Raw genomic sequence first — 24,847 nt, forward strand, 5'->3', positions numbered from 1 at the left:
CATAACGCTGAAACAGCGCCAGTTACTGGGTTTATTACCTCGATACGTTGCCCTGGTTTCGTTGATTTACGTGAACAAGTCATGTAAAGCGGAATTAATTTCTCGCACACATTACCAGAGAGAAACATTTGTATTTTGTTGCTCTCTTTGTTTCTTCATGTCACGTTATTTATTTTTCGTCTGTTTCGTGTATACTACGATAATAGTGACCATTCGCACTGGTTGCAATGCTGTCATGCATCGGTACGTCAGTAGGCCGAAGTGTAACTGGACTACCTGGAATAGGAAGAAGATGCTCCCCTTTCCAACAAGTTGATGTTGCGCAAGATTCGCAGTGCGATACGCAAAAGGCAAGTTATGTCAGTGAGACAGAAATCAAGTGAGGACTATTTTATTACAAAATTGCGTAGTGTAATGTGAAATTGGCTTCAGCTCGATTCTTTGTAAGTACTGTAGTCTCACACATAATACTATGAATAGAGTAGAAGTTAAGTGTTTTTAAATTACGAGATTGTAATTAATTTTTGTTTTAGAACAACTTAATACATTACCGTGTACTTTAATTGCGGGTTATCCGCCGAATTCAGTTATCCACGATTTTCATGTCCCCAATTGCCACAAATAGCCAAGAGTTCACTGTAAATATATTTACATAATTGTCATTTAACAGGTCGATCATTGCTAACCTCATTAGACGTTCCCAAAATGAGACATTACATATGTTTCTAGAATGAAATTTTCACTCTACAGCGGAGTGTAGAGTAATGACGGAATTAAAGCTGTGAGGGCGGGGCGTGAGTCGTGCTTGGGTAGCTCAGTCGGTAGAGCACTTGCCCGCGAATGGCAAAGGTCCCGAGTTGCAATCTCGGTCCGGCACACAGTTTTAAACTGCCAGGAAGTTTCATTACATATGTTGTTTGCTTCTTAGTCCAGCTAACAAAGGAAAATTAGGGTAAAAATTCATGTGGTCGCAAAATTTATTACGGCTGTAGAACGGAGTGGCATGAACAACTTACTAAAGATCTTGACCCGTAGGTTGTGAGCGCAGAGGTGTGTGTGTGTGTGTGTGTGTGTGTGTGTGTGTGTGTGTGTGGGTAGAAGGGGAGGGGGGCGGAGGGATGGAGGGGGTCTCTAGCGAAATTATTGGTATGAAATTAAGGTAATGTAAACAATGTTGGTTAAGAACACATATCAGTTGTGTGTACCACAATTTAATTCATTGTGACCGTATGCAGGGATAAACTGTGGTCTGCAGGAGTACCTCACCCCTCATGGTAATGTACATGTGCGTCAGTGAAAAAGACCAATAAAAAGGTGTTAGCATGTGGACGTAATGTGCTGTTCCAGTCTCTTCTGTACCTAAGGTCCATCACCGTTCCCTTTGGTTCCCTACGTAATTCGGTGCTCTCCGATACACACGATCGAACAGCGGAGGAGTGGTACTCAAGCGTCCACTTCAGGTTACAATTTCTCCGGATGTAATTAACATTTTACAGTGCAACAAACGGCACTGATTACGTATTTGTTTATATGTTCAGATGTGCTAACAAAACTAACGGGGTTCCATTTAGAAAAATGTAGGTTTGTGTTAACAAACATACTTCCGTGCATTTTTTTATTGTTTGTATTTGACTCACCCTGTATAATATCTCAGTACATATTTAATTAAATTGGACGATGGTGGGACATCAGCTTGTATAATTTCTTATTAAAAATGAAACTCCTCCTATTGTACTTAAGATTTCGTATTTGTTTGACTATGTAATGGGTTGTGGTGTATTCCTGGCGTCATCATTTAAAGGTGATTATTGAAACTTTTTACTTCTAATTACTCATTTGGCCCTTGTTGTAAACACGTGGTGAAGTAACAGTAAACAAGTAAAGCGGTCACTAAGGAAAACGCATTGCGCCATCGATGCTTGCGGACCAGCCGTTTGCATATGACTGACCCCTACTACGTGCTGACTCACCATAACACGAACGAAGCGCCATCACTGGGGGATGCAGTAATATTCTAATCGACTAGTAAGCAGGCTTTCTCAGGGGTATTTTACGCCTATCTTCTAGAGTTTGAGATTTGAGTTCCTTCGCTATCTCTGTGACACTCTCCCAAGAACCAAATAAACCTATCTCCATTCATGACACTCTTCTTTGCATATTTCAATATCTCTTGTTGGACCTATGTGGTAGGCGTATGACGCACTTCCGCAATAATCTAGGATGGGTCTTTTTGTTCGAGGGACCTACGCCAGATTATAGTTGACAGATGGGATAACTTAGCAGCAAATTCAGCGCCGAATCTGACCATGATTCAGGCGTGCCCTGGAGCTTGTTTAGTTTTAATGATTTCAGGTGTTTGTCAACGTCAGAGATGTTAACACTTATTTCACTCATCTCTTCAATGGTAAGAGGATTAAACTGAGACAGTTCTCTTGTTTCTCCTTTACTAAAATGTGCCGGATGTCTATCGTTTTCGCGGTTTGAATTCAGCCGTCTGTTTGACTGTCTGCTTATTTGGAGGCGCTGATCGACAACTAGCTTCTAGTCTGCCGACTGAGCGCCCTTTGTGACGGACGCGTGGTGCACGGCCGAGGCGAGGAGCGTTCGTTGTACCCTGTGATGTGGTGCGAGTTAGACTTTCCTAATGACCACGGAAGCAGTGATGTGCAGCTCGGGCGTAAAAAGGCAAAGTGTGAATGGTTCAAGTACGTGGCTACAGCACCGATCTTCAATTGTTGTAACTGTGAATTATGCGTGAATTTTCTTAGTTTATTAGTGTGCAAAGATTGTATTACAATTGTTTGCGGGGTCATTGGTGCATAAATGCGGATACCTGTTTAGCGAATGGAGCTTCAGTTTCGTGACGTACCTTAGGTCAGCTGTTAAATGTTTTGGTTAACCAAATGGTTCAAATGGCTCTGAGCACTATGGGACTCAACATCTATGGTCATAAGTCCCCTAGAACTTAGAACTACTTAAACCTAACTAACCTAAGGACATCACACACATCCATGACCGAGGCAGGATTCGAACCTGCGACCGTAGCGGTCGCGCGGTTCCGGACAGAGCGCCTAGAACCGCTAGACCACCGCGGCCGGCTTTAATTAAGCACGACGCTGTAGTTGGTACTCGTTTTGTGGATACATGCGGTAGTCGGCGCATTTGTGAGTGGCGTGCAGTTGGAGTTTGTTCAATCGTTGCTGTTACTGCGAAGTCGTTGGTTTTGCTGCTCGGGCGAGAATTTACTACTGGTTTTGAGAAAAGTCTCATGGTGGAAAAGGGTACTAATTTGTGTGCAGCGAACCTGACTGACATTGTGTGCAAACATGTGAACAGTAGTCGCCTCAAACTTACAACGGACTTAATGTGGTGGATGATGTGCACCATCAAAGAGCGCGGTACGAGGTCAGTATTGTCTGGGTGTGATACCATACGCTGGCACGTGCTATGACTCACATTAGTTGTTCTACCGTTGTCGCGTGGTATGCTTTTATTCTGTTTGTCTGGCCTAATAGCAAGCCGTGGCGAGTTACTTCTCCTTGTGGTGGAACGTGATTGCAAATTTTACGCACGTGTACTGATCGTGCAAAATTGTACAGTGTAGGGCAAATAAAAGTGGCTCGGACGAGAAGATACGATTGGACGTGAATGTACACATATATTCACACTGCCGACAGAATGAAACAGCTTCCCATAAAGCCGACCGAACTTGGGGGGCACATTTACACACACAAAAGAAAGTAATGAGTGAATGGCATTGTTGGCCGGTAGCCCCTACCGGGGAAGTTCGACCGCAAGTCTTATTTCAGTCAACGCCACATTGGGCGACTTGTGCGGCGTTGATGAGGATGAAAAGAAGATGAGGACCACACAACACCAAGTCCTAGAGCGAAGAAAATCTCCAACGCGGCGAGGAATCGAACCTGGTCCCGCTGCATGGAAGGCAAGCACGTTACCACCTGGCTAAGCAGGCGGCCACATATGCACAAACTTCACGCTTGACAGAAAGTACATTTATGGAATTTCAAACGTAAAGTCTTTTCAGAATATCTTCGACTTAAACAAGATATTAGTAAACTTCAATGCCATAGCCTGATTCTCCATTCACGCTGTTAACCAAATGGAATCAACAATTTGCTCATTCGTGTGCATAGTTAATCTAGAACTCCGTAGGATACGGACAGAAGAGTACTGGGCAGTTTATTTAACAGATTTTATGTACGTAAACCACCCCCTCTCCTACACCATCCGCTCTTGCAACACTAATGTACTTGGGACCAGAACTCCCTTCCCTAACATCAATAATCTGCCAATTCAAGATACTCCCTTCGAGTAGCAACTTATTCACTTTGTAAAGTAATGCTTCAGTTACTGATTTCTGCTTATGATTAGATTTAAGGTCACTGAGGCATTGAAAGTGCTCAACAAGGTGATTTAATTGTGCCTAAATGCAGAGGCGTGCAGCTGAGGGTAGTCCCCTGTAACTATTGGAAGTTGTATTGCATACTATATTGCAAACATAGCAGGCGTCACTTGCCTCCCCTATGGTGGTGGCTGAGACCACAAGTCTGCGACTTAGCGCCCCGTGCAGCGCTGAGCCAAATCGACTACACTGCCTCATGTAATTTCCCATTGGCAAGTTCAATTTATGCTGGTCCTTGGTCAATTTGAGAATGCCTAACACAGCGCACTGATCCACGACCCGTCCTATATTCCTTAGAAAACTTGTAACAAAAAAAATTTCACTCAGTATACCGAACAATTTTTCTCTAAGCAAACGACTAGACAGAACCAGAAACCTCCACTTGATTACAACCATGCTCAGCTATCATTTAAAGTGTAGGGAGGTGTTGTTGAGTTGTAAGGTGCTGAAGCAGAAGTAGTTTTATTTCTTTTCAAATTTAAACAACACTTTATTCAAAGAAAAATCTTACAAACGTAGCACGTGCCTTCAACATTTATAGTATTACTCAACCAAGGGATTCGGAAGGTAAAATTCACCGGAAACACAACACAGCATTTTATAAACTTCCATTCAAGTGAGACTGCCGTCCGATCTCTGAAGAAAAGCAGCTACTGACCGAATTTAAATAACAAACCATTGAAACATCGTCTGTTAACAATGTAACTGTTATGGATTATTGGAAGCCATTGGTTGTAGCATTTGAAATAATAATAGTAAATGCAATAGGTAATGGACTAACTGTCCACTAGATTTAGTGCATCATTTTTAGAAAAAACTTGCGGTATAATTTGAAAGTACAATTCAATGAATTAAAAAGAAACACAATCATATAAAACGAAAAAAAATTGGTGGAAATGTAATTTCGAGAAACACAGACAGTTAGTCAGAGCTTACGGTTCCCCAAATTATATAAGCAAATAATATTAGTAATACACGCCCAAAATGGCCTATTTCATGTAATGAAAAACAAATCAGTACTCACCGTTAGCCGAACAAACCAAATTTACTAGATTCCATCTGTAAGACTGGGACATTCAGGTCGGAATGGAACCAAAACAGAACACACAAGTTAGACTTAGCATTTCTAGACTAAAAAGCTGGCTAGTCTAACTACAATTTTACTTTAGCCCCCTCTCTGCTCCTTATGTATCACAAAGGTTCTACTAGCAAGTGACGCATCTGTTTCAGTAGCGGCGTAACTAATAATGTAATGGTGCCGGTTACGGTGCCATGAATACACAAAATTTACAGATGGAATTACAAGACATCCCTCCTGTAACACACGAGATAGAGATTCAAAGAAATTTACAAACTGTAATGCTGAAATTAAAGGACCACTCGTCCACACAACAAGTGAGGCTTTAGCTACAACCGCACAGGCGTGAATTAAATTATATGCGGCTTAGTCGTTTTGAGCAGGACCCACGCTTAAGATGATCCGGCTCGACCTAGCAGCTCCACTGTAACCATAAAATTAAGCGCAGACAATAGGTAGAAAAGCAGTTGACTGTAGTCCTACTATAACTAGTTCACTAACTTCAGTGTGCTTGTGATAAGGTTATGTGCAGTGAGAACTAGGATCACACAGATGGGCAGATCACCAAATGACATATAAGGCGTAAAACAAAATTCTCAACGCAATTCCTCAGGATCGTCATTAGAATCAACAGCAGCCCCAAACTGGTAGCATGCGGTTACTTTCACCGACCAGCTTTTAACCAACAGGCCTAATCCACAGCTTTAGTTCTTACGACTAAAAAAAGAACTAGATTGACAAGCATCAACTCTGCCACCCCGCTGACCCAGGGTTCCTACCGGCATCCAAACACAGAGCCCAATTAACTGTTCAATCGCCACATTAGGAAAAGTTTCCAATCCGGCGATATTCACTACGCAGACGGACGCAACCTGCACATGAGGACAGCACACACTTGCGTTTCGATGGGTAACTGCTCCCCAAGACTCGCACCCCGCTCGCCCCAAGCACACACTCTCCCAGGCGGCAGACTGTCTGACCATAACTTACCAAGAAAACTGACGACTACGGCTACCCTTAAATCCCGTGAGGCATCGGTCGATATTGTGTGAGAATGAAAGATACCTCACACGGGATGAGTGTGTACATATGTGTTGTCCTACATTTTGATCGTCACAATTCACCTTGTTACTTCATCTAAACGCGTCTCATCCTCAAATGTGCTTGATACGTGGACGCTGCACGTGCAAACGATAAGTTCATGGCACCGCTCGCGTGGGCGGCTAAAGCCACAGCTTATTCGTAGATGTTTCTTCTCCTACATATAAAAATATTTCTGGTGAGTCTTTCGAGTATAGTACATGAATCGATTTTATTTTGCTTCATACCTGTTTCCAAGGCATTTCCGTCTGGACAAGTGAGCATCCCTCACGATTTTTCAACTTATCTACTACATGTTTATTTGAAATAACACTGTATTTCTTGACATGTCTGGGTTATTATCCATTTTGCGTTTGCCATTGTGTTTCAATATGAGCTATAAATGCTGCTTGAATTTTTCATGGTTCCCATCATATTAATGTGGTCACGCGATCTTTAGGGGGGGGGGGGGGGGCTACAGCGCCATCACAACAGCATACTCGTAGCAGAAATCAGAACTACTACCATTGTCTTTCTGTAAAGCAGAAAAATTGACAGTATGCATGCAGAGTTCTCATGCACAGAGTGGTAACTGGTGGATGACGGTGCAGCTACCGGTGAGATGACTGGTGCTAGTGGCCTGATATCATCTAACTGTTGCTGATTCATTTAGGTCCGGTCTGATCTGTTTTGGCCCCATCAAGCCCATCACAGCTTGGCTCAGTGCTGAAACCAACAACTGTCGTTTCGTTAACCAGTGGTAGTGGGACTCCCAGCTGGGTCTTATGGGGGATGCCAACCCCATGTCTCCACTGCCCCACAGCATGACAGTTATTTAGACGTAGCATGGCACACAGTTCTGCCCCTGAATGGGTGCTTGTCTTGCCACAGTGATAATACCAGTTCCCATCAGATCACCAAAGTTGAGTGCTGTCAGTTCGGGCTAGGACTTGGATGGGTGACCATCCAGTTTGCCGAGTGCTGTTGGCAAACGGGATGGATGTACTCAGCCCTTCTGAGGCACACTGAGGAGCTACTTGATTGAGAAGAAGTGGTTCTCGTCTCCTGACATATGGCTATGAAAGCTGTGCGCTGAACACTTGCCCCTCCATATCCGCATCCAGTGATGCCTGTGGGCTGAGGATGACAGGCGGCCGGTCGGATCCGTTTCACCTACCAAGACCTGTTTGGACGGAGTTTGGTATGGATGGTTGGGTCTTCATCGCCTGTATGTCCAGAGTCCACCAGAAAGAACCTACCCTCTGTCTCATTTACACAAAATTAATTTCATAAACACTCCCAGCACAGCACAAGTGGACAATAAATAGTTTCGAGGGACTGTTCTTTGACATGGACCACGTGTGAGATCAGGACGAAGAAACATAGGAGTTCTGTAAGTGACCTAACTGCTCAAACTAGATCTTCAACTTTCAGTGGGTAATAGCTTAGAGCAAATGTGTTAAGTCGTTTTTCATATCACTGAAAGTTGTTCGGCAGTCTAGTTACCAGGATGAAAAACATGTGTACATACCCACAGACTCATACTAGTATCCCCTGTTTAAAAGAGAGTAGTCATCTTCAGTTTCGATATGGTAGTGCTCAACCATTCATGATTCCTTCATCTTCGGAGTGATAATGCTCTTTGTACCAGAACTGATACGGGGGGAGAGAGGGTAACCTTGGGAGACAACGTCGTTTGATCCTGCTTTGACGCTGAACTAAACGCTCAGATGGACAGGAGAAACATCTTTTGTCTATAAGGCAAACTTGGACCTTGAGAGGAAAGAAACAACCTTGGTCTGAGGTGAAACATGCCAGGGGAAAACCCAGTAAATCTGATAAAAACGCAGGCTGGGCCCTGTCCTATGAACAGAAATCCTGAGTTCTAGCTTCACAATGTACCACCTTTTCTCAATTTTTCGTCAAGAATTTGGGAGAAAAGCTTTATATCTACAGTGACAGTGTACGAATGGGGATAAAATCCCTGAGAGTGGAATTATAATTTTCCAACAAATTTTATATTTCCCACCTGTTTTTACACTCGGTTATCAGTATCTGTGAGAAGAGTGGGAGAGATGGAGGGGAGGACATGTGGAACCACTTAAGAGAACAATAGTGGGATTAGAAAACATAAGGCCTTTGTTCTAGGGTAATAGGGTGGGAGAGGGGGATGTGAAAACCATTTTACAGAACAAAATCGGGTTAAGAACTACAGCCCTTTCTACAGAAAATTAGAAGGGATGTAGGGATTATCTGGAATTTTCTTTAGTTTCGTTTCTGACGTAGTTTCATTTCTGACGTAATTAACAGGTAATTGGAAAATTATTATTTCATTATATTTTAGTTGTGTGAATGTTTTGAGGAGACAGAGAGTGAGTGGAGGGCATACATAAAGTGAGAATGTATTGTTTTATTAAAACTAAGGATGTTATATTTTATTAAAACTATGTAAATATAAGCGTGAAAAAATTATTGTGTAATAGGTGAATTTGTGACGTATGTTCGAGTGAGCATGATTTTGTAAAGGGCAGCCAGATGGGACGTTGAGTATTAAATTTATTAGTAATTTATTTTGAGGATGGAATCGTATTAATTAATTTAATTTTATTTAGTTTCCGATTTAAGAGATTTCTGTTCTGAACACTTGTAGTAATCTGATTGGCTGGCATTGGAAATACCAAGGGTATAGAAATGCTCTAGCTGATCTGCTTGTCTGCTTGATATACTAGCCAATAGGAATTCTGCATTTCCCGCGCGTTTGGGCTGGGCTTGGTGCATCAGATCTATGAGTCGATATAGTTGTTCTGGAGCCGTCTTCTTGTATATCGCGTGCGATTAAACTTGTTCCACAATGAAGAAAAACGTTCGTTTGATCGAGTCTCGTGTAGCTGATGAAAAGCCACTACAGTGTTGAGTATTTTATGAAAGTATGAGCTTTGTGAGGGATTTATTTCTGGAGACTTGGCGTGTGAACATTTCAAGTCGTACATCAATTCCGCGTGGTGTGTTTCGTGCAAACTACGAGACATTATGGCGAGCGCTTCTGTACAAGAAGCCTGCTGAACGACTGAATGCGATACGTCACACATGCTCGTGGGTCAGTGACTGCTTAGGACGTTTAAAATGTCAGGTCGGACTAATTATCTTCTGGCTGCTTTTGTGTGTGAACGTGTTAGAGAGACAGTCGGGATATGAAATACAGACTTGCCAGCGATTTTCTGTGTTTCAAAGACAATAAACCAGCTTGAAGGAAATTTTAGACATTTTTCAGACGAGTCATTCAAAAATCCCGAACGCCCGATTTTTTAACTAACTTTCAGATGTTTCCTATGGACTGGAGTTAAGTGGTCTTTGCGTGGTAGGTATTTAGATGACTTTTCGTCGATGCTGCTTTTATCGGCTAAACCAGTACCTACCATCGCTGAGTGTTGGGGCAGACAGCCTGAAAACTATGCAGGTAGGTGGCAGTAAGAGAGCAGCTCGCCCCGCTGCAGGGTGGCACGAAACACCTTATTACAGACCAGTAGAGAGGGTGATGGAGTGCGGTGGCATCCTTTTTCCTCATTCTCTGTTAGCCTAACTAAAGCTGAGTTCGAAAGGCGGACCAGCACACAATTAAATAACTAATCGCTATGTTTTGTCTCATCAGTGTATGACGCGTTTGCAGCTACAACATTATTAAATGGACATTAGGAAGATTACATTCAATTTATTTCTAGTTATTTTCATTTCAAAATTATATTCTACAATAAAAAATTAACAAAAATGTTGTATTTTTGTGTGAAGTGGTGACAAGATAAAAGTGTCATATCGGACGAGGAACTTATTCGATCTTACAGGTGTTACTCCGGGCGAAAAAGTAAATGTTTCACGAGGTGATAGTATTGACTAATGCAAATTACACATTGCGTTTCTAAGGTGTCCAGTTTTTATAGTTAATAGAGATACATTTGGTTGCAGAAATAAGGTTTTGTATTGTGTATTGAGAGTCGGTTCCTAAGAGTTCATTTGTTGACTGTCATTTTTGTTCTGAAGTACTATTTATGAAAAAAATGGTTCAAATAACTCTGAGCACTATGGGACTTAACATCTGAGGTCACCAGTCCCCTAAACTTAGAACTACTTAAACCTAACCTAAGGACATCACACATTTCCATGCCCGAGGCAGAATTCGAACTTGCGACCATAGTGGACGCGCGGTTCCAGACTAAAGCGCCTATAACCGCTCGGCCAGTCCGTCCGGCGCTATTTATGGAATTTTTCTTGAGTTTTAATAACTGTATTTTCCTTGATGTGTTCGTGAATGTGATTTATTGGACCATTCTACTGTATCATTTAATAATGATAGAGATATTTACAATTGCTGAGTATGCATCTGTGGTATTTGAGTATGGTTTTTGTAATGGTAAATCCACATCTACTCATAGCCACTTCTGAATTATTTATTAGATGGTGATGACTTTAATTCTGGACTGAACACCGACTATTTTTATACCGTTTGGTATATATTTCTCTCGTTCATTTTATATTGCCAAATAGAATATTGTGAGCAGAATATAAATCAGTTCGTTATTATTGTTTCAATATTTATTCTTTGTTGATGAAAGAAATTAGCTACTTCTATTCCAGTATGTCACTGAAATATCTCAATGGTGACAGGAAAATTCGTGTAGGCCCTGGACCCAGGTCGGATTTTGCACTTTGTGCAAGCAGCCACCTTACTGCTTTGCCTGTCTGAGCACATCTCCTCTCTGACCCAAATCTTCATTAGGCACACACGACAGAGTAGTGCCTTCTGAACATAATTCTCTTTGCCTGCAACACTACTGTATTTCCATGTGACGTCAGACATTATTGTGCATCTGTGCCGAAAGACCAGTATGCCATCGTAAGTGTATACTTCATAGGAATTGTATCTATGCTTTTTGACATGCATGTCAAATATTTATATAAATGTAATGTTTATATAAATATAAGTCAGTCTTTCAATTGGGTTTTTGGTCATCAATCCCAATTTAATTAAAATGTTTTTATGTTGGTATGCTTTATGATTAGTTTCTTATTGTTCAGTTGCTTATTGTCAGACTGCATAATTTTCTAATGTAATTGCTGTACATAATTGCATTGGTATAGTAGCTTTTTTAATTTTTTTGGCTGATATTATGCTTAAGTTATTTAGATTTTATTGCTAAGTTATATATCTTATAATTAAATTTTTCCCTGAACATTTAAGTCTCTTCTCTATCAATGATAATGATCGAAGCACAAGAAATTAATTAAAATTTTTGCTGCAGCTGGGACTCAAACCTGGGTCTTCTTACTTGGTAGGCTGAAATGCTAACCATTACACCACCACAGCACTATGGACAGCATTGCTGCATGAATTACTCGAGTGCCCTCCCGAACAAAGCTTTAATCCATATCTTCAGCTTATTTTCCCTTACATTGTCATTACTGCCAGGGCTCTCTGACACTAGAATAGCACCTCAGCGTTGGATGTAATGGGAAAGTGCTGCACCTTTTATAATCTTATAATTAAATTTTTCCCTAAGTCATTAAAGTCTCTTCATTATCTAAGATAATGATTGAAGCAGAAGAGACTTCAATGTCTCAGGGAAAAACTCAATGATAAGGTATGTAAACTCACCTGTAGTGCAGGACTTTCTAATTACATCCAACGCTGGGGTGCTACTCTAATGCCAGCGAGCCCTGACAGTAGTGACAATGTAATGGAAAATAAACTGAAGATATGAACTGAAGTTTTTATTGGGGAGGGCTCACAACTTGGGTGGTTTGTGCAGCAATGCTGGCCATAGTCCAGTGTTTTGTAATGGTTAGCATTTTTGCCTGAGAAGCAATAAGACCCGGGTTGGAGTCCCAGTCACTGCTCAAATTTTAATTCATTTCTTCTGCTTGTATCATTGTTATGTTTCTGTCTCAAATTCTTTTGAAGTTAATATTACTACTCTGTTGATGTTTTAATTTACTGTAAATAAAAGAGAGCCAAACCGTTTCTAGTTGTGACTCCCAGGGACTACTAAACCTTCATTTGCTTTGGTGCATTCATCTTCATTGGCAGTTGCTGATATTTACATATTACCTTGGTTTAGCCATACACCTAATACATCTGTGCTTGATTTTTGTTACTAATTCATTGTATAAAAATGTTTATACCTAGTCTTGGCACTAATTATGTGTTTGGTTTAAAGAACATTTTTGCTGTTTCAATTTCATAAGAAATTAATATAATAATCAAAATTTTAGTTATGGATTCCTCAAAACATACTTTTTTCCAGCTCACTATGTAAGGTGTGATTTATTGGATTCTTAAGATATGTATTTTAAATGATCAGTTTGCCATTTGTTATTGTTAACTTGTCTTAATGTTCCTAATCTACCTTTATAATTACATTGGCTGGTCTTTATTTGCTTAAGTTGAGTTAATCTCTATTTTACTTTTTCTGTGGGGGTAACCAAGTTCTTATTCTTTTACTTAATTTATTACTCAGTATTTAGTGATATTTTTATACCACAGTCCTTCTGAAGGATAGAGGTGTTATATGTAGTTTGATGTAACTGACTTATTGCTTGTAGCTGTTTTTGGTGGCAGATCATTATCTTAATTAATTTTCCTTCATCTCATTTTCATATTTTAGTTTTTAACAACAACTTTGCTTATTTGAGGTTATATTGTATATAGCTTTGATAGCTTCATGATTTATTCTCCTTAAGTACAATATATTTCATCAGATTTGCAGGTTCTATGTGCTTCATACCTCCTCTCCCAGCTATATTTTTCATAAATTTTCTTACAAAAACATGAGATGCTATCTGCCAAAGTATATAGATTAGACAGGGTGAATTTCTATCTTGTTAACATTTAAAAATGTGTTTGTTGAATTGATTATAGACTTTGGCAGATAGCATCTCATGTTTTTGTAAGGAAATTTATGAAAAATATAGCTGGGAGAGGAGGTATGAAGCACATAGAACCTACAAATCTGATGAAATATATTGTACTTAAGGAGAATAAATCATGAAGCTATCAAAGCTATATACAATATAACCTCAAATAAGCAAAGTTATTGTTAATAACTAAAATAATAAAATGAGACGAAGGAAAATTAATTAAGATAATGATCTGCCACCAAAAACAGCTACAAGCAATAAGTCAGTTACATCAAACTACATATAACACCTCTTACCTTCAGAAGGAATATGGTATAAAAATATCACTAAATACTGAGTAATAAATTATTACATTGACATATGCAATTCCAATTTCAGTGCATGTCATTCAGCTATCATTTCTTGAATAGTTAATTAGGTTTTATTATTCTCACAGCAAATATGTAAATAGCTTATAATTATAGTGTCACACTGAAGATGTTATGGCAATATTTTAATTTTTAGGATATGTGTAAATGAAATTTTATCACTTTCAGAGTGAGAACTTAATGTTTTATTTAAACATTAGATACTTATAGAAATTGTAACGAGTTTATATTTCATATCAGATTTATGACTTTTAAAGGCACGTTTGAATTTTGAGCTTTTATTTGCAGGAAATGTAATTATAAGTAATAAAATAAAGAAATAGTTTGATCCCTAGGTATAGTACATGGCTCTATAAATACTGTATGCAGCCTCTGGAAACATTTGAAGATTGTTGATCATCAGATTATTGGCGGAAAAAGAAGCACCTTTTGTTTTCTGGGTCTTTTCCAGATCTGACATACACTCCTGGAAATGGAAAAAAGAACACATTGACACCGGTGTGTCAGACCCACCATACTTGCTCCGGACACTGCGAGAGGGCCGTACAAGCAATGATCACACGCACGGCACAGCGGACACAGCAGGAACCGCGGTGTTGGCCGTCGAATTGCGCTAGCTGCGCAGCATTTGTGCGCCACCGCCGTCAGTGTCAGCCAGTTTGCCGTGGCATACGGAGCTCCATCGCAGTCTTTAACACTGGTAGCATGCCGCGACAGCGTGGACGTGAACCGTATGTGCAGTTGACGGACTTTGAGCGAGGGCGTATAGTGGGCATGCGGGAGGCCGGTTGGACGTACCGCCGAATTGCTCAACACGTGGGGCGTGAGGTCTCCACAGTACATCGATGTTGTCGCCAGTGGTCGGCGGAAGGTGCACGTGCCCGTCGACCTGGGACCGGACCGCAACGACGCACGGATGCACGCCAAGACCGTAGGATCCTACGCAGTGCCGTAGGGGACCGCACCGCCACTTCCCAGCAAATTAGGGACACTGTTGCTCCTGGGGTATCGGCGAGGACCATTCGCAACCGTCTCCATGAAGCTGGGCTACGGTCCCGCACACCGTTAGGCCGTCTTCCGCTCACGCCCCAACATCGTGCAGCCCGCCTCCAGTGGTGTCGCGATAGGCGTGAATGGAGGGACGAATGGAGACGTGTCGTCTTCAGCTATGAGAGTCGCTTCTGCCTTGGTGCCAATGATGGTCGTATGCGTGTTTGGCGCCGTGCAGGTGAGCGCCACAATCAGGACTGCATACGACCGAGGCACACAGGGCCAACACCCGGCATCATGGTGTGGGGAGCGATCTCCTACACTGGCCGTACACCACTGGTGATCGTCGAGGGGACACTGAATAGTGCACGGTACATCCAAACCGTCATCGAACCCATCGTTCTACCATTCCTGGACCGGCAAGGGAACTTGCTGTTCCAACAGGACAATGCACGTCCGCATGTATCCCGTGCCACCCAACGTGCTCTAGAAGGTGTAAGTCAACTACCCTGGCCAGCAAGATCTCCGGATCTGTCCCCCATTGAGCATCTTTGGGACTGGATGAAGCGTCGTCTCACGCGGTCTGCACGTCCAGCACGAACGCTGGTCCAACTGAGGCGCCAAGTGGAAATGGCATGGCAAGCCGTTCCACAGGACTACATCCAGCATCTCTACGATCGTCTCCATGGGAGAATAGCAGCCTGCATTGCTGCGAAAGGTGGATATACACTGTACTAGTGCCGACATTGTGCATGCTCTGTTGCCTGTGTCTATGTGCCTGTGGTTCTGTCAGTGTGATCATGTGATGTATCTGACCCCAGGAATGTGTCAATAAAGTTTCCCCTTCCTGGGACAATGAATTCACGGTGTTCTTATTTCAATTTCCAGGAGTGTATTATGGACACCACGATTAATACTACACTATTTTGTTAATACATTCACGAGTTGTAACCCAACGGCACTGGTAATTGCATAATGCAAATGTCAGTGTAAATGTCGTAACATGATTGTGTTTTATTACAGAATATACTGTTATCACTAACCTATGTATGTTTTATTTTGTGTCTTTTGTCATTGTAAGATTGTTGGGTTACTTGGCATAGCAAAATGTTCCATATTTCGTCGTCCAGCTCCACCCACTGCCCTCTTTGGGTACTGTCTTATTACAAAGTCCGATTTTAGTGAAAACACAGAGAGAACAAATACAGTTAAAATACATGAATGAACCTTTAACAGAAAAGGCTATACTCATGCGGCGAGAGTTAGTATGAAACAATTTTACCAATCCATAAACTTAGTTGATCTCTATTTAATACTTAATTACTGTCTCTCAATTCAATCTGAAACCAAACATTACTATAATGCCAAGGAAGAGGAGAGCCTCACAAAACACAAACAGTTTCAGAAATTTACACCTGAAAAGAGAACCGTACATCCTATCATCTTTCTTAAAGCCTGCAGAAATGCATTTCCTCGTACGTGGAGTCAATAAAACAAGATATGTTGTCGGTTATATTCAAGGCGACGCAGCTGTATGGGTGTATAATGAAGCAAACAGATGTGTCACATACGAACAACTTGAGAGAGCCATTTTATCTAAATTTTGGTGACAATCTGTACAGGAACGACTTCGTAGGTCGACTGTGGATCCTGAACCAGTCAGTCCTAAGCACGGCAATTTGAGCCGCTATTTTAGGAAATATTTAAATTTGGTTGCAACCCACGACATCCTCCGCACATTGAAGGCTAGATTGCTGTTTAATATCAAAGAAAAATTTCTGTATATCCTAGACAACGACGCAGAGTATTTTCTCACATTGATCGATTCTTTTGATATACTTTACCAGGACCAGAATTCAGTACAGCAAAACAATTACTACAGTGTTTACACAAGCACCATGCAAAATACACATGTTAGCCAACCCAATTCTGGCGCGCCAGCTGCTGTCAGACACACAAGCGAATAGAATCAACCGCTTCAAATGGCAAATGGATATACACAACAGAACCAATACGCTCAATGCGGCCCAGGCAGCAATTATAACACTTTTTATTCTACTGGCAGCAATCCACATAAGAGGCGGCGCAGCAACAACTGCAACAGGAATATTAATTATCCCCGGCCGCAGTGGCCGAGCGGTTCTAGGCGCTACAGTCTGGAGCCGCACGACCGCTGCGGTCGCAGTTTTGAATCCTGCCTCGGGCGTGGATGTGTGTGATGTCCTTAGGTTAGTTAGGTTTCAGTAGTTCTAAGTTGTAGGGGACTGATGACCTCAGAAGTTAAGTCCCATAGTGCTCAGAGCCATTTGAACCACTTTCGGATAGTAATTGTCAGAATGATAACAAAAATATTAAGAGAAACAAAAACAACTATCAATCCGCACTAAATGAGCAACAGAGCAGGAGTAGCAACAACTACGCTGCTCAGTATCTTAACACTGTGTCATCATTGCATCAAAACAATAACCCATGCCAGTGGCAATTGCCGTCACTGCAAATGAAAACTCATAACTGGAACTGCGCTGTGCACGTTAGTACACGTTAGTGCATGTTAGTGCACCCTAGTGCAGGTTAGTACACGTTAGCCCGTCAACATGGGTCGGTAAGGGGCCGTGGTGCTGGGTTCAGGATCGTGGTGGAGACTAACTATTTTATTCCAAGTCCAGTTGGGTGTGGCATTGGTGAAAATTGATTCCCAGTCCTAGGCTCAATGAAGTCGAGTCACGTGACTAATGCAGCAGCCAATAGGAGTGCAGCATTCTACATGTGAGTGGGGAGTGCTATGCCATGGATGAATACCGCACTTATAGTGGGAAAATGTCGAAATTCTCATTTAATAATTGAATATTGAAATTGCAAATTGACTTCTTGAATATGAGTAAAATTGAAAGGGAATTAAGTACATAGGTAATTGTTAGGTTAGATGCACAATGCGAGTGGTAGTTTAGTTAGCATATTTATAGAAGACTATGAATGGCACATGTATGGAGGTGGCTGCCGAGGGTGTTTGACGTAAGAGGTCGGACGCTCGTGGGCCGGTGGCGCGGCCAAAGTGAAAAGAGACGATCTTGTGTCATCAACTGACGTCGTGGTAGCGTCCTCTGGTGGCCACGATATGAAGTAAGCCAGTTGGGCTCTGGAGCTTGTGGTGGATACATCAGGTGCAGCCATCTTGAATGACGGTACTTGTGTCATCACCTGATGTCAGGTTAGTGTCCCCTGCTGGCACCAATATGAGCTAAGCCATTTGAAGTCCAGATCCAGTGGAGAACACACCTACTTTAAATTGGTTAAATAATAAAGATAAGTCTTTTTTCCTGCCATTTTCTTTGCTTAGTAGGGATAACTGGGGTGTTACGCATTATCATGTTGGAATATGAACTTCGCGCCATTTTTCTCGGCAAGGGGGGAGTGGCACTTTCCCGCCAAAATTCAAACTTCCCGCCAAAATCCACTATCTTGATTGACGTCACAGCCGCCGTCTTGGATGACGTTGTCGCCGCCATCTTGGATAACGGTACTTTGGGGTGGAATCAGCCTAACCCTGATACTTCTAGGAACCTGCAGGTGGGTAAAAACACTCGTTCGCAACGACTGACACAGTTTGGAGATTGGAGAACACAATAATGTAAATATTATCGAAGCAATTAGTGATATTCCACCTCCGTCTGTGGCTGTACCCATCACAAATGTGACATCATCAAACTAAAGCAGTTATACTGTGCCCCATGTCGTGGCTGCGGAAGATTTGGGGTGCGACTCCTATTTAAATTTATTATTTCACACACCCACTTTGCAACAGCACAATGATCATGTACCTGACAGTTGCATACAGCAACCATTGTTATTCATAAGGTATAATCGTGACGAAAACTTGTGATGAACCGTGACGAGAGAACATACAATGTCGTTCATTATCCAATGAAACTGTTTTGGCCTCAGCCACTGGTGTTGTAGTGGTATTCCCACTACCATTATTCTGGACACAGGAGCGGCTGTTAGTGTCTTGTCCTATGATTTTTACAAGATAATGTGTGAGTTTGAACCCATACCAGATTATTCTGCCCAGAACTGTAAAATTTTTACTGCCGTAGGCAGTAAGTCTTCTAGAGTTCAGAAACAGATATTTGTGACAGTAGAGGTAGGTAATGGAATCGTACAATGGCCATTCCTCGTCGTCCAAAACCTGGTCACTAATTGTATTTCATGTTTTGACATACTGAGCGAGAAGGACAGCAGTATTTACTTCTCCCAACGCAAATGTATACTTAGAGATAAGGGCAGTGAACTTTCAATTGACCTGGAAACCAGGACTCTAAAGCACGATAAATATTGTACAGCGAGGAAGATTCAGTTAATACAGGACACTGAGGATGTTGACACACAGATACACGCAATTGATGGCGATTTTTAGGACCTGAGAACTTTAATTAATAATAAGTTATCAGAAACCACAGTTGCCACACATGACGGACGTGATGAACTTTATGATTTTTCGTCCAAGTACATACAAGTATTTAGCAAACGACCAGGGGTCATCGACACACATGTTTATAAAATAGAAGTTATGCCTCACCAGATTTCCTCCCACAAAATGTGTATTTTACCGCTATCCCAACGACCTGTTGTGTGGCACTAGTTTAGAGTGGAAAATCATCGAACCTTCCACATCACCTTACCGGAGCCCTTTACTTGTTGTAAAGAAACCCAACTGGAGTATCAGAGTTGTTTGGGATGATCGTACAAATAATGAGGTTGTTTTACCTGTTCGCACGAAATCTGAGAATTAGAGGAGCATCTCCAGAAATTTTTAGATTCTTTTTCTACGATAGATCTGACAGGTTCATTCTGGTAAGTCGCAATCACGCCAGATTCTAAAAAGTATACTGTATTTATATTGGGGGGGGGGGGAGCGAACCTATCAATTTTGTGTCCTTCTCTTTGGTCTGAACGTCAGTTCAGGAGTGTTTATCACCGCACTCGATAGTGTACTTGGTGATGAATTGGATGAATGAGTTAATCATTACATTGATGACCTACTCATAGTTAGTAAGACTTAGTCTGAACACATTGATACTTTGCAAAAGGTTCTGCATAAATTCGCACAAGCTGGCGTGATAGCTAATCTCAAAAAGTCGAAATTTGCTTGCAGTGAAATTAAGTACCAAGAAAATATTAAGGCTGAAGGTTTACGACCTGACCCAGGTATGTTAGACGCAATCAGGAATTCTCCTAGTCCATGGACTAGAAAGCAGTCGAAATCTTTCCTTGGACTTTGTCCTTTTTTTCGACGATTCCTACCACGTAAACATCTATGGAACCTACTCAAAAGGGATCAGATATGGATATGGTCTGACCAGCGTCAGAAAGAATTTGATAATATTAAGCAAGCTTTGGTTAACGTAACCATTTTGGATCATGCTATTTTTAATTTAGATTTTTGTATGACATGAGACGCCTCATCCTATGGCTTAAGCCGTCGGCACACGGACTGTGCTGCCGAACGTTGAGCGTGCTGAATTCAACGTGCTACTGAACGTTCAGAAATGATACCACTTGTACATACCGTACGTGGGCTCCCAAAGTGGTACACGCGATCGCAACGCACTCCAGAGGCAGAGGTGGGATGGTTTCTAGTTCGTAATTCACACTGTTTACTAAACAGGCGCGCGTAAAGTTTCCACGTTAGCTCTATGAAAACGCACATTTCCTCCATTGCCCATATACTAGTCACATTGTTCTTTATGTAACATACACAAATAAAAATTTCAATATCCATGTACATGTTTGAAAATAAAAAGGAAAGTACCATATCCAGTCAATAAGGTCACAGGCTTATAAAAGTTCCATTACAAACAGTGCCATACATATTGTCAATAGTTCCCCACATAAGATAAATATTATTTTATAGTTCCCACAATTTAGGAAAACCCTAAGGTCATTCTTAATTGATCATTGTTCGTACACAGTAGTATAATCTTTACAACACATGAATTACTAAACTTAAAAGAAAGAGGAGCAAAATATCTTTATACAAGTAGCGCAAGCTGTCATGTAGATTAAGCCAATCGAACAAACTCACTCCTCAAAGAAAGTGAACTTAAATTTACATAACATCAAATATTATGATATATACTTACATTAAACTAATAATAATGCATCAGAACCTATTAAAAACGCGAATGTCAGGAAAAGAAATAGACGTGGTGCGACTCGAATTACAACCATTTCACCCAATTTATTAAGAATTGTGAACGTTACTCACTACGCTTAACCGACAGGGCCACTCCTAGCATGTTTCCAGTTGCTAGAAGATTTAATCGTAGCTATATTACTAACGGAAATTTAATTATAACATACTGTACAAAGAGTAATGCGTTTTTGGTGGATCCTCAGTATGCCGTTGCCTTCAAGTGGCATATACTCATAATACGCAGGTTACAATAATTCTTTTGCCACGAATATGATCACACAGTTAACGGTGGGTTTTCCAGTGATTCTCAATTTTCTGGTGCTCCAAAACGGCATATATACGTATAGTCTTGAACTGAATGCCAATATGGTGCTGGAGGGAGATCGCGTGCACGTGTGGAAGGTGGCGTTGTGCCATCTCATTGGTCAACCTTCAGACGCACTCTCAGAATGTCTGACGTGTTAAATCTTACCTCGCACGTTCGGAAAGACTAGGGCGTCAGAAACACGGCACGCTCAACGCTCAACGTTCGGTTGCTCTGTCCGTGTGCCGACGGCTTTAGGCTGTTGTTTGTTTCAAGTTGTAAAGAATGGAGAACAGGAACATGTGAAAATTACTCGTTTTGCGAGCAACACATATAGTAAATGTGAACGCACTTACACTACCACAGAAGTTGAAACAATCTCTACTGTGTGGGCCTTAAAGAAATTCAATTATTATCTGTATGGTAAGCACACTAAAATTTATACTAACCATCAATATATCAAATTTGTGTTAATTTGTAAGCTTGTACATTCCAGATTACCACGCTGGGCTTTATCTTTGTAACACTATTCTTTTGCAATTGTATATATTAAGGATAAAGACAACATCAATGCCGACGCTTTGTCTCGTCTGCCTCAAGGCTTGAATGAGTTTAACTCTGACCAGGAGAGTGTGAATGATTACCGAATACTTCTTATGCAGGATAAGCTATATCACCAGTATTATATCGACTTACGTACAAATATGTCAGTGTTGTAGAAATATGATTCTCACAGGAATATGATTAGAGTTTTACTCACAAATCAACCTGACCATCCTCTGTCTAACCGATATTTGATACATAAAGGTGTTATTTTATCGCCGTCATCCTGAAGCCACTACTTGGTGTGTCTGAATTCCTAAGGATTCTGAACGCAATCTCATTTAACATACACATTTAGTTTGGGGTCACTATGGTACCAAGCAGTGCCTAGCAAAGCTTAGTACCTACTGTTGTTTTAGAAATATGAGACGCAAGATCCACATTGTACTCAAAACATGTGCGATACGTTAAAAGTCTACACCGCTGAACTTGTCTATGAAGCCTGATTTGCATTCTATTCAATCCAGTAAACCTCTAGAAATTGTAAGTTCTGACATAAGTTGTCCACATCCAACAAGCAGTGGTGTAGTGAAATATATTATTGCATTTTGCGATTTAATCTCCAAGCATGTTAAAGTGTATGCTATAAGATCTGCTACTGCCACTGCCATCATTCGTCGTATCTCGTGTGACTACATTCCTCACGTGGGAAAACCAAAAGCTATTTTATCCGACAATGCTGCCTACTATACTGGGCGCAAGCGGCAAAAATTTCTCAAAGACAACAGTATTAAGAGTATTTCTATCTCAAGGTATAGTCCCCAGTGTAACCCAACTGACGTTCTGTGAAATTTTAAGAGGTACACAACAACCTCAATGATTAGGAAACTCCGTACACGCCTTATGGGCTCATGTTCGATCACAAAGAATACAACGATTGAACATCGCTATTCCAAAACTTTCTTTTCAGCAAACTACATGCGACGAAAAGGTAAGGGAAGTCTGTGGCGGTTTCTGTGTATCATCAACTTGGACAAGTGCTTTGAATATGAATGATACGATCGATTCTCTATGGTATTCTGCGGTTTGAATTCACTCTTTTTTTTATTTTTTTATTATTTTTAGCAGTTGCATTGATTTGATTTTGTAAATGACACTGACAATATTATACACATGTATAATGCATTATTCAAACTACAACTTCTCACGGATAATTATTTTGTTCAAATTGCACAAGAATTCCACCTGACGTAGTGTAATAATATTGACTGTAAACTGTGTTCATATCACTAAAATTACAGATCGTACATCAGAGATTTTATGATTTCTTTGTCTTCGATGGATTTAATTATTCTTAGCAAATTGATCATGAAAAGGAACCACAGAATACCACCCGCACACAACACTGACGTATGCTACCAAAAAATATTTTTCTCCGTGATTCGTCCGTAGTTTAATTTTAGCCTCATATATCTGCAATGAAATCTTGTTCAACAATAAATACCATCAGCACTGTTCTTAGAAAATGCAGTCTGATTCGATTAATTTTTTTTCCTTTATAAATAGAGTTCAGTACCACCGGTGCATATTTATTTCTTACACATCGGAATATTGTTTGCAGTTTCAAGTAATTTGGTTTTGCCACTGTAATGAAAGTTAAGATGGCGGCCAACAAAAGATAGAAGATTTCTTTTTTAATTAAGATTTTCCTTTTCCCAGTAAATCATTTAAATGGAAGCCACCAATAAAAAAGTTATTATTAAATTGTTTCGAAAATTAGTTTAACACAAACTCAGGCTATTTTCAACTAGAAGTACAGACGAAGTTGCTATATAATCGCAACTAACAGTGGCTGCGCTTCTTGCAGCTATGATGAAACAATTAATACAAAATTATAATTAAAAGAGGAAATGAATTTCCAATAATTAATCATAAATAGTTTTAACGCATTTGGCTCTATTTGTTTTTACCAGCAAATGAACATAAAAGAACAATAATTTTAGATTAATTGTTTTTCATTTAACTGACCTCAAATCGATTCGCGTCTTGCGTCGGCGATGTACATCAGAAGAAGACGACAAAAGGGTACAAAACAAAAGAAAAGAATGACATAGATTAACAAAGAATGTGAGACAAATATTGTCTCTGTTTTACATCATTATCATCTTTTTAAGAAATAATTACAGAATTGAATGAATATTATCCACACGTTCATATTCCACTCGTAATAAAAAAAATGTATGTATCGTGGATGTTATAAGTCCGTGCGAACCTGTCTGCGGAAGCCAAAATTAGGAACAAAACTTATGCCCGTTCTGTCAAGAGGAAGCAGGAATTTAAGTTGGTATGTTAGTGCTTTTACGTGCTCACCATAAGTCGTCTGCACTTCAGCGGGGCAACGCCAAGTGGCTTCTACTATACTACGGTCCCTATGTCACTGTCAGCATTTCGCATCTGCTAAAGCATCCTAAAACAAACAGAATTATTGGACTATACGCTCATCGAGATCTTAGGGTTTACCATGCTCAACAGTAAATAGATCTATGGGTCATGCTTAAGTTATACAAAACTACTAAATACACGTACCTCACAGTTCTTCTACAGAGAAGCTACGTAGTGTAATAGTTTTATTTCAGCTGTTCCTGTCAGCAGCAGAAGGAGAAAAAAAGAGATCCACATTTTTGAAATCCATGATGATAAATCTCTTCTCTGCGAAGTCTTGGGCACATGAACACACGGATTGAGTATAAACTATGTATCACTGTGTCGTTTGATGATCTCGCTTCGCAACGGCCGCTCAACTACTGAACTTAACGCGACTGCGCGTGCACGATACGCCCAATACCAACATAAAACTGTTATAATATGTATGTTATATATGATATGTATGTGTTTTTGTAGACTTATGTATGCAATGTGCTTTAGAGTGAGATGCACGTCTGCAGGTGTGTCCTTTCGC

Source organism: Schistocerca cancellata, chromosome 8 (assembly GCF_023864275.1).
Source record: "Schistocerca cancellata isolate TAMUIC-IGC-003103 chromosome 8, iqSchCanc2.1, whole genome shotgun sequence".
Taxonomy (NCBI): Eukaryota; Metazoa; Arthropoda; class Insecta; order Orthoptera; family Acrididae; genus Schistocerca; species Schistocerca cancellata.